Here is a 12,321-nt window from a genome sequence, read left to right as displayed (position 1 = left end):
GGACTGATTTCATCATGGGTCTGATGAGTTCACAGAAACTTTTCAAAGGCTGAAGACTTCATGTCTCAGTGGGTGTCGCTGCTGGGAGCTAAAGGTGCAGGTAGAAAATCCAGTCATTTTACAGAAACTGCATATAGCAATAGGTACAGTGGGTCAGTGCAAAGGTCCTCTGTCCTCCAGGATCCAGTGCCTAAGACTCTTCCCTGAGGCTGCTGTGAGTCTGCCTATGCTTTTAGCAGGGTGAAAAACATACTGCCTCCAAACCATGCCTTGGAAATACCTCTATGTGCTTGTGTCCCCCTCACTCCGATTTCCTCACCTCAGTGTTCCACATGCACAAAAAAAGGTAGGAATTTTTACCCCCAAGAAAGAGACGTGGGAACCTGTCTCCTTTTTAAATGCACTGGGAATTTTTGGCATCTCAGCTTGGCCTGAGTCAGACAGCATCACTGACATGTACAGCAATTTTGATGACCAAGGACTCAGGGATTCTACCCATTGCGAGGAAAATGAAAAGTCTGGTGTCCTTTTGTGCTTAGCTTCTATTCTGCCCTGCCACACAAACCCAGAAAATACACTCACAAGATCAGAGTTTATCTTAGCATCTCTGGATAAAGATCAGTGATTTTAAATCATCTTGATGGAAAACAGTGTTATCCATGTTCCTCAGAGAGTCCCTTTGAGCACTAATCTATTGTTCATGTCAATGCTGGGGTTCTGATGCTATTAAGAGGTTGCTGATTGCTGAAGCTCTTCCTTTCCACTTATTTCTCCTGCTGCAGTTCAGAGATTTTTAAAGTGTTCCATATGTGGACATTTATATAAAATTGACACTGTGCCATAATGATGCATAGTGAGTCTGGGACATCTAAATAAATTACATTAATTTGCATATGATCCTTCACAGAGTGTGCCAGGACATCAGCAATGACTGCAGTGAGAAGTCTGTGTTTGAAGTAAGCACCTAATAACTTTTTGCAGGAGTTTTTATCACTAAGCTTATGCAGCCTGTGGCAAGGCTAGAGACTGAGAACATATTGCAGTTATTACAGAGCTTGAAGTCCAAGTTCTTTTTAAGACACGTCACCAGCAAAGTGTTTTAATCAAAAGTATTTTAGTGAAATAAATTGGAATCATCTGGACCTGACTGGCATAATGTTCTCTCAAGTGTGATATATCTCCTAATTCTTTTAATGAACATGATATCATTACTTTGTGATGAACATGAAGAACCGTGAGGATCTGTGATGCTTTTCATTAGCACAGGTTATGGAGACATGTTGCCATTGTTGGCTTTGTTGCAGCAACCAAGAGAATCTTCAAAATACCTTGTAGGGAAGCTATGGGGATGGCCAGAAAGCTGTAAAAGGACCATTTTCAGGGACAGAGCTTTCTTCCTTGATATTGTTTAAGTAACTGGAGAATGAATTCACTGATTTATTGCTGACATGTCATCCTGCTGGAAAAATACCTAAGGAGATACTCCAGGACTTGGGGTGGGAGGCATCTTGCAATGTTTCTTCTAATCCCATAGCCAGGGTCCCAGGCAGGATGGACATAAAATTACATTTTCAAGCAAGGGAAGAAGGAGGTGAGAAAGGTGCAGTGTGTGTTTGCTGTGTGTGAAGTAGCCATCGTGTCAGAGTACCTAGTTCTCACACAGCTCTAGCAGTCACAGCTAAAGGTGAACACAGTGCTCTCTTCCCTTTCAGTTTATTAGAAAGTGACCAATTTTGTTCAAAAGTTATTCACTTCTAGCTGACTGAAAGATAGACAGATGGCATCACTGAAAGACCTTATTCCAGTCTCAGGAAACCAGGCTAAAATACAATGGGACACATAGAGCTGGCACAGTTTTAGTGATGGAAGGGAACTCTGTACACTCCAGCAGGTAGGGTGAACAGTGCTAGGAAATGTACCCATCCATCATCATCCTGAAGCTTTCTGAATTTACCACGTGGACTGACACTGGGGCACACAAGATTTACTGTACAAAACTCAAGCAGCTCTTTCCCCTCTCTCCACAGATAGTATTCTGGGTGCTATGTCAGTGGGGAACACTCTCTGTTGTAGATAAAAGTTAAAAAATTCTCAAGTATAATACTTGGAACTATGGAAGGATCTCAGAATAAAGCCCTGAATCTGTTCCAAGGCCAGGAGTAGGAAAGATGGGGAATTTATAACTTTTTCTACCCTGTTTTTTCTTCTTGATTCTGGCTGAGAAATAGAATTTGAGAGTTTGAATAATCTGCCGTAATGAAAAGCCTGGGAAGAGTTTCTTTGTATGCTCTGTAACTTGCATGCAGCTGACCAAATTGCTGTATAGCTCCCTGAACTGACATTTGGTCTTGTTAGGGCAAATTGTGGTTACATCTACTTTTGCCCTTGATATCTTATGAAAGAGTAAGTTGCTCTCTACTAAGTTTAAACAATTGCATGTGCTGAATGCTTGTAATAAGTGCAGTGGCCTGTTAAATTAAGCTTGAATTTATTCAGGACATGTTAATTTTATGAATACTTTTGAATAAGTAATTATCATTTTGCCTGCAGCTTGTCATTTGGGTTCTGCAATAATTAGGGAGCCGGTTAGCCAGATTGTAGCATCTAATGACACAAAGCAAATACAGAAGGAAATTGCTGGGTGAGGAGAAAAAGTCTGTATCTCAAAGAAGGAGGCATTGGGATAAGAATTTAAGACATGTCTTTATAAGCAAGCAGTGAAATAAGGCTTTGGAGCTGATTCAGCAGTGACCTGGTGGCAGCTCCTCTCACAGGTCGCAGCTGTCACAGCTGGGTGACTGGAGGCAGAAACAGGCAGTGGCTCGTGGGGATGGTTGGGGGTGGCTGCTCTTTGTCTTGAGAGGGCATCTGATGGCAACTCTCTGATGTGCATCTGCTAAAGAGAACAGTTCCCATCAGCTAGTAATAGATTAGATCAGTCTGAAGGAAAAGATGAGAACCTACAAACATCCTGGTGTTCACTAGCTGGGAATGGCATGAATCTCCCTCTCAGCTGCTCAGAGCTTGGAGGTGGATAATAATTCTGTTCTACTGCAATCTGGGCAGCAAGTTTTAGCTCCTTCCTATGAAACTGCATTATTGCCTTACAAGGATTTTAATACCATAAGAACCCACATTTATGTAATGATGCTTTTTGAAACAAACTCTTCCCTCTGCAGTTTGGGCACATATTGCCAGTGGAGTCCACTGAGTCTCTGCACTGTCCAGAGATTAGTATTGCTGCACAGAAGATGAAAGGAACTGGCTGGCTTTGGAGGGTTAGCCATGAAAATAAAATGTGAGAAGACCTTTGCCTCACCCAAATGTGAGACATCAGGGAGCCACAGTGTAGGGAATGCCATACACAGAGCCAGTGCCAATCAGCAGACCAAAACAACTTGCTTTTGGTCCAGCAAGCAGCTCTAGCTCCTCCTCTGCTCCTGCCTGGATGCCCCTGAGGATGTAACTTTCTGGGTGAGTCTAGGAATAAGGCACAGGAATGTGGGAAATGACAGGAAGGTGGATGGTCAGGGATTGCAACTGTGATTTACTAACATGAAAGAAGTTTGTGTGGGACACAGTTTTATCCCTTTGAAACAGATGCAAGAGTTTCCTTGTATTTAAGGATGTCTTAGCTCTTTCACTTCATCCAGTTACAGCCTCAGTCCTGCGACCAGTATGTTGAACACTGCTCACTTGGAACTCAAAGGCTGCTCAGCACATGTTGTTCACGCACACACACACTTCTGCACTGGGAGATCTTGGTGCAAGGCTGTTGAGGGCGTAAGGAACTTCTTTTAAGGTTCCTCTGTAAAGTGTCAGCTGCATTTCTGACTCTAAAAATAGCAACAGTGGCCTTTGTGTATATGCCTTTTAGGACATAATTTGTCTTATATTAGTATAACAACTACTGTCTTCTCATGCTTGGTGTTGCAAGATGGCCAGGAGGCATTCAGCCTGCATGAAGCCTGCACCAGAGATGTTTTATTCTCCATAACACATGGTAAAGTCCTCTATTGTTTCTGGAAATCTTTGTAGTTTGAATGCATTGTTCTGCTGTCTCATCATGAGTGCATGATAAACTGAGGACTTTTGACTATTGTTTTATAAAACTGTGGCTATGAAAATGAAATAGCCTTCTATTTTATTTGGACAAAAAAAGTGATTTATGAAAAGACACAACCATTTCCCTGCTGGGAAGTTCATGGGTGCATTAAACCCCTGAGCTGGCTGTGGGCTCAGACTGTGCCTTTCCATAGTTATTCCCCATTTTTGTCACTGGATTGCACAGGAGGCCTGAGCCTCTCTGCTGCCCCAAACCCTGCTGTGCTAGGTGCTGTACAAAGACCATTTGAGGACTTCCCAGACTTCAGTCTCTGTAAACGCCCTGGGGCAATAGTCTTGGAGACAGAAAACCACACTCCTCTTCCCCACAAGGTTAAAATAGTCCACGTGGAGGTGGTGATCTCTTGTATTTCTGAGGTGAGCTGGAGGGGCATGAAGAGGATGACAGCAGCACAGAAAACAAACCATTCACACAGGCTTGCTGCAGTGCCTCCCCTCTCAGCTCTCCCCACAGCAAGGCCTTTCCCCAGAGGCACACCATGTTCACCTCACTGGGTTCTTGGCTCAACCTGAGCCTGGCAAACACTGCTCATCTCCTGGGGGGTGGGGGTGTCTCAGGACAACCCTCCCTTGCGTGAAACGAAGCTGTGCTCAGCTTTAATCCAGGGTTACAGCTGAGTGCATCCAGCTTGGTTTGGGCAGCCATGATAGCTGGCTGAGGCCACTTGGCTTCATCTGGTGAAGGGTAAATGACTGAGAGGATGAAAACTGGGCTTTTTAATTGCCAAGCCACTGGAATCAATAGGGAACCCTGCATGCTACAACGTGTGGTTTCCATGGACCCCATATGAACGATGGAGGCAGCTGTGACCTCGCTTCACCACCCTTGCCTCAATCAATAGCTACCAGCTTTTAGAGTCCCAAAAGGTGTGATTAAGCCTCTGCTGCATGAAGTTAGCCTTTCCTAGCATACATCCCATTGTCCTGACTGAAAGGACCTAAGAGCCCGTATTCTGTGAGGGTTAATGACCAGATGTCCCTGGAAGGAAGCCCATCAGCCCTGGCCCTCAGTGCCAGGAATTTCTGCAGCTGATTTAATTCCCCTTTGCATCCATGTCTTAGCTTCAGTGGGCAGCATGGAGCCCTCCACTTGAGTAAACAAGTATATGTGTGGAGCAATAATCCCAGTGAAGTATTGGGAGGGTACTGGAAAGAGGGCTGTGTTAATCATTACTGTTGTGTGGAGGAGAGGATGCTCTTAGGCTACAAGAGGAAGCATCAGAGGGATGCAAACTCAAACCTTTCCATACCTGGGAGTATGACAGTGCATGTCCCAAGTCCATATGTCCAGCACTTTCTCTGGAGCAGTCCCTCCTACAGAGTAGGTGCTTGTGGAAATGCAACAGTTCCAGGCAGGCTTCAGTCAGACTGTCCCCATGTAACAGCAAGGTTTTCATCATGTGTGGACAAGGCAATTGCATTGTCTGTATGAAAACTGTAGGGACAGGTCTATGGTTTGCAACAGCAGATGCTTCAGCACCTTGAACAGGAAGGGAAGAGGCAGTATAGCTTGGAGAAACAAATGAACATGGCAAAAGTTGCCTCCTGTATGATGTATGTAAACTGCACACTCAGTGGTGCTAATATTGATGCACCACTCTCTGAGGACCATTTCAATGTTACCATTTTCATGCAGAAATCCAACAGGACATACATCACCTTCAAAGGGCTCTCGGAGCAGCTGGCTTTCTTACTTGCATTTTTCTTTTGTTCTGTCTCATTATTGATCCCAGAGCTCAAGAGGCTGTGAGGACATCTCACTCCAAGGGAAACACTAATACTGGTATCTTGCTCTCCACATGGTGTATTATTGACTGTATGTTACTCCACTCAGGCAGCATAATTGGATTGGGAATTTGGTTAGCACAGAATAACCAGGGTATTTGGTAATTACTGAGGTGTCATGACAAGTCTTATGACATCTTTTTGCAGTTGTTAATGAAGGCCTTTCTTTTCCTTTGTACGTGAAAATTTTGAAAAACTCTGAACAGTATTTAAACACCCCTAGTCCCTATAGCCAGCAGCAGCTTTGCTTTTGGGTAAAGAAGAGCCTGGGAAGTCTTCTTTCCATAGGTTGTGCCTTGCACGTGGGTCTGTGCACCGCTCGAGGATGGAGGCAGAAATAACCACCTACATGCACAGAGCATGGAGCACAGGCAATCCAGCCATGATTCAGTTTGAGTGCAAGATTAGTTTCCCCTGAAATGCCATCAGAAGGCATTTGCTCACAATCTAGGTCACAGCAACAAAGGCTATGGGAGGGATTGACTGAAGGCAAAAGGAGTGAAGCTGAAATTAACTGTGTTCAACAGCTAAGTCCGAGCCAGATGTTTGCAATTTTAAATACTCTGTGGGAACAGAGGTCTGTACCCATGCAGACCCTGCAGTGGGAAGACACGGGATTTTACATTTATATAAGTCCACACAATGACCTTGTAACTGTCTTATCTGTGCTACTGCTAAAACCCTCTGCTTCTCTTCATGCTGAAAGTATGCTGAACACTTCTTTTCACAGTTAGCTCATACTGTGTGGTTTTCTATTGCTTCATTTCCTTCCCCTGAATAAAATAATTGTTCTTTGAGCTTAATAGCATGAAAAAAATACTGATACAGATGAAGATGACCAGCAGATGATGTGAAACAGAAAATCCAGCTACACTCATACAGCATAAACAAATATTTGGAGGTGCATTGCTCAGGCAGTGATTAGTTTGCCAGCTGTAGGCAGAGCTGCAGAGGAAATGAAAAAGATGGAGCATGCTGAAAACTGCAGAGGGAAAGAAACTACAACAGGGTACACTGATTCATCAGGCAGCAGGGAAAGAGAGGACTTTAGACTAGGATCTGCTGGATTTTAAGATGGTTGCCTCTTTGAGAGTCAGTCCATCTGTGAGACGCTTTCAATACTGTCACACCAGCAGTGAAGCAGAAACTTCTTTTTTTAATAGGCAGGAGGAGGGGGGAAAGCCCTGCATAACACCAAGCTCTCATAAGAGGAAAATACTGCATGCACCTTTTGAAAATCCTTCAGGATGCAGCTGCAAATAATGAAGACAAATGACTCCTTCAAAATGCCAGTGAAGATAATAATGGAAACAAGCGATGCCTAGAATTCACCTCAGCTTTAGATTCTGGTGGCACAGCAGAAGGGATAAGATAATAGGCCTAATGAAGCCTATTAATGCAGGAGGAGGCAGAAAAGAGACAAAAGCTAGAAGGATGAACAGTTATTTAAAATCTCCAAGTGGTTTGTACAAAAGAGTCTAAGGCAGGAAATCATCACTGAGTTAATGAAAACATGAACAGCATGTTACAGCCTCACCACCTTTACCTGCAGACAGTGTGAGCAGCATCTCTTGTGCCCTCTCCAAAATGAGATATCCCAGCCAACAGCATTAAGTGGAAAACAGGCAGAATGCTTTCAGAAATACAATTACTTTTGTCAAGGAACATCAAACAGCCAGGCCCCAAACAGAAATGCCAGCAATGGAACAGTAGCCAGGAAAATTCAATAGGTTTAGGGTAGGATTTCTACTGAAAATCAGCAACTTATAGAAAACATCCCAGTAATTTTGGCACTCGAGGGTTTTACAAGAGACTTGGGAGAGCTCGTTCCAAGTTCCTCTTCCTGTTTGAGAGGATGCCATGAGCTTCAGTCCGATGATATGGAAGATGCCTGCTTATGGTAAGAGATTTTCAGCAGCCTGGAGATTGCCTTAATCCCTGGAAATGACAAAAAGAAAGAAATCTAAACGATGCACATCTAAAACAAAATACTAGTCACTTTGTCACTTCCCACCTAATGCTATCAGCAAGGCTGGAGTGTCCTTTCATGTCACTTCCTCTAATTTTTAAGAAAAGTTGGGACATAAATTAAGTGTAAAAGAATGGGGGGAAAAAAAAACAAACAAAACCCAACACATATTTTGAGCTGGAAGTTCTGGAGAGGAAACGGAGAAGATTCAAGGATGGGACAAAACAGATGGGGAAGCAGAGAGCCTGGTTCATTTCTGTCAAGCTCACCAGAGGATTCCTGGATGATAACACAGGCACTGCCTGAGCCCTCGTGAACCCTGAGCTGCAGGGTAGGCCTGTTCTATGTTCAACAGAAAATGAAGTTTCAGAGGTCTGCTGAGAACAAGGCTGTAAGTACCTCACTGGAATAGCTGTACTTACAGATCAGAGCTGAAAGCACAGTTGGCAGCCTATATTAATGAGGTCTAACCTGTTATCCAAGGAGACCATACATACATCATGGGAGTCTGTGACCTCCCAAAGGAAGACTGACTACTAACTTCACTAGGATGGTTTGGAAATGATCTTGTAGCCCTTCAAGGCCTCTCCTCTACTAATTTATCATCTCATGTGCTATTGGGAATCTACCTCACACCCGCCCTTCAAACCTCAGCCTGCTCCTTTTGAAACTTGCTCTCTTAGACCTTCACACATTTGTAAAAATCCCCAGAGCAGTATTATCCCTCCTCAGACAACCTGCCTGTGCCAAGGGGTCTCTGACACCCAGGACAGTGGTGTGGTAGCAGAAGGGCTGTGCCACTGCTCCTGATGGTCACTGCTGCTCTTCCCCAGCTGCCTGTCACCCCTCAGATGCTGAGGCTATTGCAGCAGGAGCAGTCTCTGTCACACAAGCACGGTCCATATTAGAGTGGGGCCTCTGACTGGAGGCAGCAGCATGGTACCTCTAAGTAGAAAAATACCCCTGCTAAGAGAACAAAGCCTTTGAACTGAGATTAACGTTTTATTGCCGGGGCGGGAGGTATCAAACGCTCCTCTGGAGGCACTTGGGTCCAGTTGGATTAAACTCAGCACAGCTGTTCCCCAACTGCTTTTAAAAATGCTTCCAGCAAATGCCACTTCCTGCTGTTGCTGTCCTTCTCCTGGAAGCTGCACCATCCTGCTCAGCTTAGCTCAGGGATTGCTCCTCCACTTCCTCCTCCTCCCCTGTGAGTTTACTCCAGGTTTAGCTGCTCTCCCTGAGCAGCAGCGTGTACATTGGAGAGAAAACACATGACAGTGTCTGTGCTGAAGAAGGACAGCAGGACACAAGCTGCTCCTCTTCTGCTGAAGAGCTGCAGCTGGGTGATCCTGGTGGGAAACTCAACAGCAGAGTGACAGGAGCAGGGCTCAGTTTGTCTAAGCTCCTTTGATTGCTCTGCAATGCACTGACTCGGAGAAAACTTGCTGTGCTCTAGCCTAGATTTGACTCCATCCCTAGGATGCAGATGCCATCTGCAGGAGCCACTCGATCCAGCTCCTGCAGGCTACAATGGCTGTGAGGGGAAGATCTGATCCCAGTAGTGGAAGAGGTGTCAGGAAAGAGACTCTGCCCACCTCCCTGCCTGCATCCCAAGAAGGAAGCACAACTTTTCCTTGTGGAGAGAGGTGCAATGGCATGTGACAGCAAAACTGTCCCTCCCAGCTAGGGGCCAGAGGTGGGGGAGACTGGCTGCCTCAGGCACCCCTCCTATTTAGGGCTGAAGCTTGGAGGTCTCTCCTTGTAGAGCTGGGGGCTTCCCACTTCCAACAAAAGCGTGTTTGACGGAAAGACTGGAGCTGTTTGCTCCCACACCTGACTTTTTCCAGTATGCCTCTTGGGTTGTCCTAAATACACAGGTCTGTGGGACCCTGACCTAGTCCTGACTTGAGGACCTGTTCCTAAGACAGATGAGATGGTGTTATCTCAGACTGTGACTGGTTTCTCAGAAGGATGGGTATGGTCTTGAATGGTCATCAGCTTCATCAGTTGGATTTTATCTTGCTTAAACCCTCATTCAGTGCAATATATTAACAAGTCCTGAGCACAGTCCCAACATCTCTCTCTGACCTCTGGGTCACAGTGCAGGTAATGAAATGCCAAGACTGAGCTGAAAACAGAACTTGCTGTGAGCCAGGTCCCAACTCACCAGAGAAGAAAAGGCAGAAAGTGGCCTGTCCTGCTTTGGGGGTTTCCATGGACGACTGAAGAGTGTCAGTTGTGGATAAGCTGTCATCATATTATAAGCATTTAATAGCAATCAGTAGTTCAAAAAGCTTTAATACCATCCATACTTCCCTTGGGCACCAGGAAATTGCAGTGCCTGGTTCTGAAGGGTGCAATTTAATGGTATTTCTTGCCAACTGTTTCACTAAATTGCCCAAATTTCTTTCTTGTGGATGTATGAAATGTGTTCCCTCTGCCACCCCTCTCTGAGGGGGCGGACCTCTGGGCTTTCTGCAGCTGGGATGTGCCCAACAGTGGTGCCCAGCACTCAGCCCTCCTCTCTCGCTTCCCTCCAGCTGTGAGGAAGGCACACAGTGGTACTTTATTAAGCATTCTCCTGCAGTGAGAGAGTGAGAAGAGCAGGCAATTTGGCTCTCCAGAGTGTGTGTGAGCAGATGGCAGGTGAGCCTTACCTTCCTGAGAGGGAAAGCACTTGTTCCCAGAGGTTTAGGGGTAAAAGCTCTGCCAGCAGTCTCTGGGCTTGCAAACATCCCAAGGTAAGCAAGCTGAACTGCTCCCCCCTCAGTTTCCAGCAGTGTTCAGGAAAGAAGGCAACAGATGCCATCCATTTAAAACAAGCATGTCAGTAACAACCACAGCCTGAACCAAAACAGATGTCATCTCTATGGCTTTTAAGCCTGACATTTCACAGACTGCCCTAAGCACTGGGCAGTGGAGCCTGAGGTTCCCCAGTTGTTTGTTGTATTTCCTGAAATGAAGACCTCTTGCTCACAACGCAGGATCCACTTCATCTCCCATCAGCACAAAACAGTCCCTCTTCCTGACTTCTCTGGGAAAAGACTTTGCACGCACTTAGACCCTGCTGAGTAACTAGAAAAGGCAATTTTTCAAGCTCTCCAATGGTACAGGAGGGCCAGCAGTGCTGCAATCTGAAAATAGATGCTCGTTTTCAGAATAGTCCTGTTTCATGGTACCATCTGTTTGGAAGTAAGCATGTTTACTGAAATTCCCTTTTTGGTCCTAATGAACTCTTCCCAGCAAGGTTGTTCTCCCAGCCACCACATGGGCAGGATACCACACACTAGTAGTTCTCTCACAAGTAAAAATCATCTTAAACACCTCTTGTCTTCACTGGGAGAAATAAAATGTACTGAGCCCCAGAATTAAGTTTTGAAAAGCAAGTTTCATGCTATGTGAGGTTCATGTTTGGTTTACTTTGGAACATGGGCTATCTCTGGAGGGTACAGGGCATTATCACCTGATTTGCTGAGTCTGCTGAAGGCTTGGGAGGGACTCCCAGAGGGGTTTCAGAGTTGTGTACATGCCCTAATGGCAGCTCTTGTAAGAGACTAAACCAAGTATTTGCACTTGCTGAGTGCCAGCATTTTAGAGGAAAAAATTATCCTAGGCTCTTGAATTGCTATCAGTGAATCAAGTAATAATGAGCAGTCTGAGGTAACCAGTACCCCAGGGGATGAGACATCAGGGAGTGTCATTTGTCAGTCGAGCCCAGGTGAGGAACCTGACTCTCAGTGCCAGGTGTGAATGACACTGGCTCACACAGCACAGACTCATTGCCATGCACTTCATCTTACACATCAATGCCTGCTCCTCTGAACAGTTCTTAATCTACTCTTGCTATTGGGGATGTTGTGTAGTGGTTATAAGCAATGCACAACCAAAAGTTTAAGCTTAAATCATATTCCTGAAGATAACGTGGTGGCACTGGGGATACTGTATCACACCCAAAAAGTTCCATGAGCAAGGATTGTACCTCAAGCCATGTGGCATGAGAACTAATGATTGAGTCACGTTCTTAGTGAAATACCCAACCTGCCATGTTCTTGGTTTGCACCTCACCTAGTTCCTGTGGCTTTGCTGCTGTGGCACAAGACCCAGGGGAATGTGACTATTTGATTCGTGTCTCACAGATCGGCCATCATGCATTTTACCAATGCTTTTGTTACTGGAAATGCACCAAAGTCAAGACGTCTGTTCAATTAGCTGCCCCAACTAGCTCCAACTTTGACACAGCCTGTGCATAGATTACTGTGTCTTACCCACCTCTGTGGCTTCCCTTGTGGGTCTTAGATTCAATTGTTTAGACTGAACTAAATATCTTAAGTAAATATTCTGCTGAGGCTTCCCAAGTTTTCATTCTTCTAAACTCCCTCATGTGGAAAAAAAAAACCCACTTTGGTTGCTGTGCTATTTTTTTTTCATCTAAGGCTAAGAAT

Source organism: Apus apus, chromosome 10 (genome assembly GCF_020740795.1).
Source record: "Apus apus isolate bApuApu2 chromosome 10, bApuApu2.pri.cur, whole genome shotgun sequence".
NCBI classification, from domain to species: Eukaryota; Metazoa; Chordata; class Aves; order Apodiformes; family Apodidae; genus Apus; species Apus apus.
Note: the sequence above shows the minus strand (reverse complement) of the source record.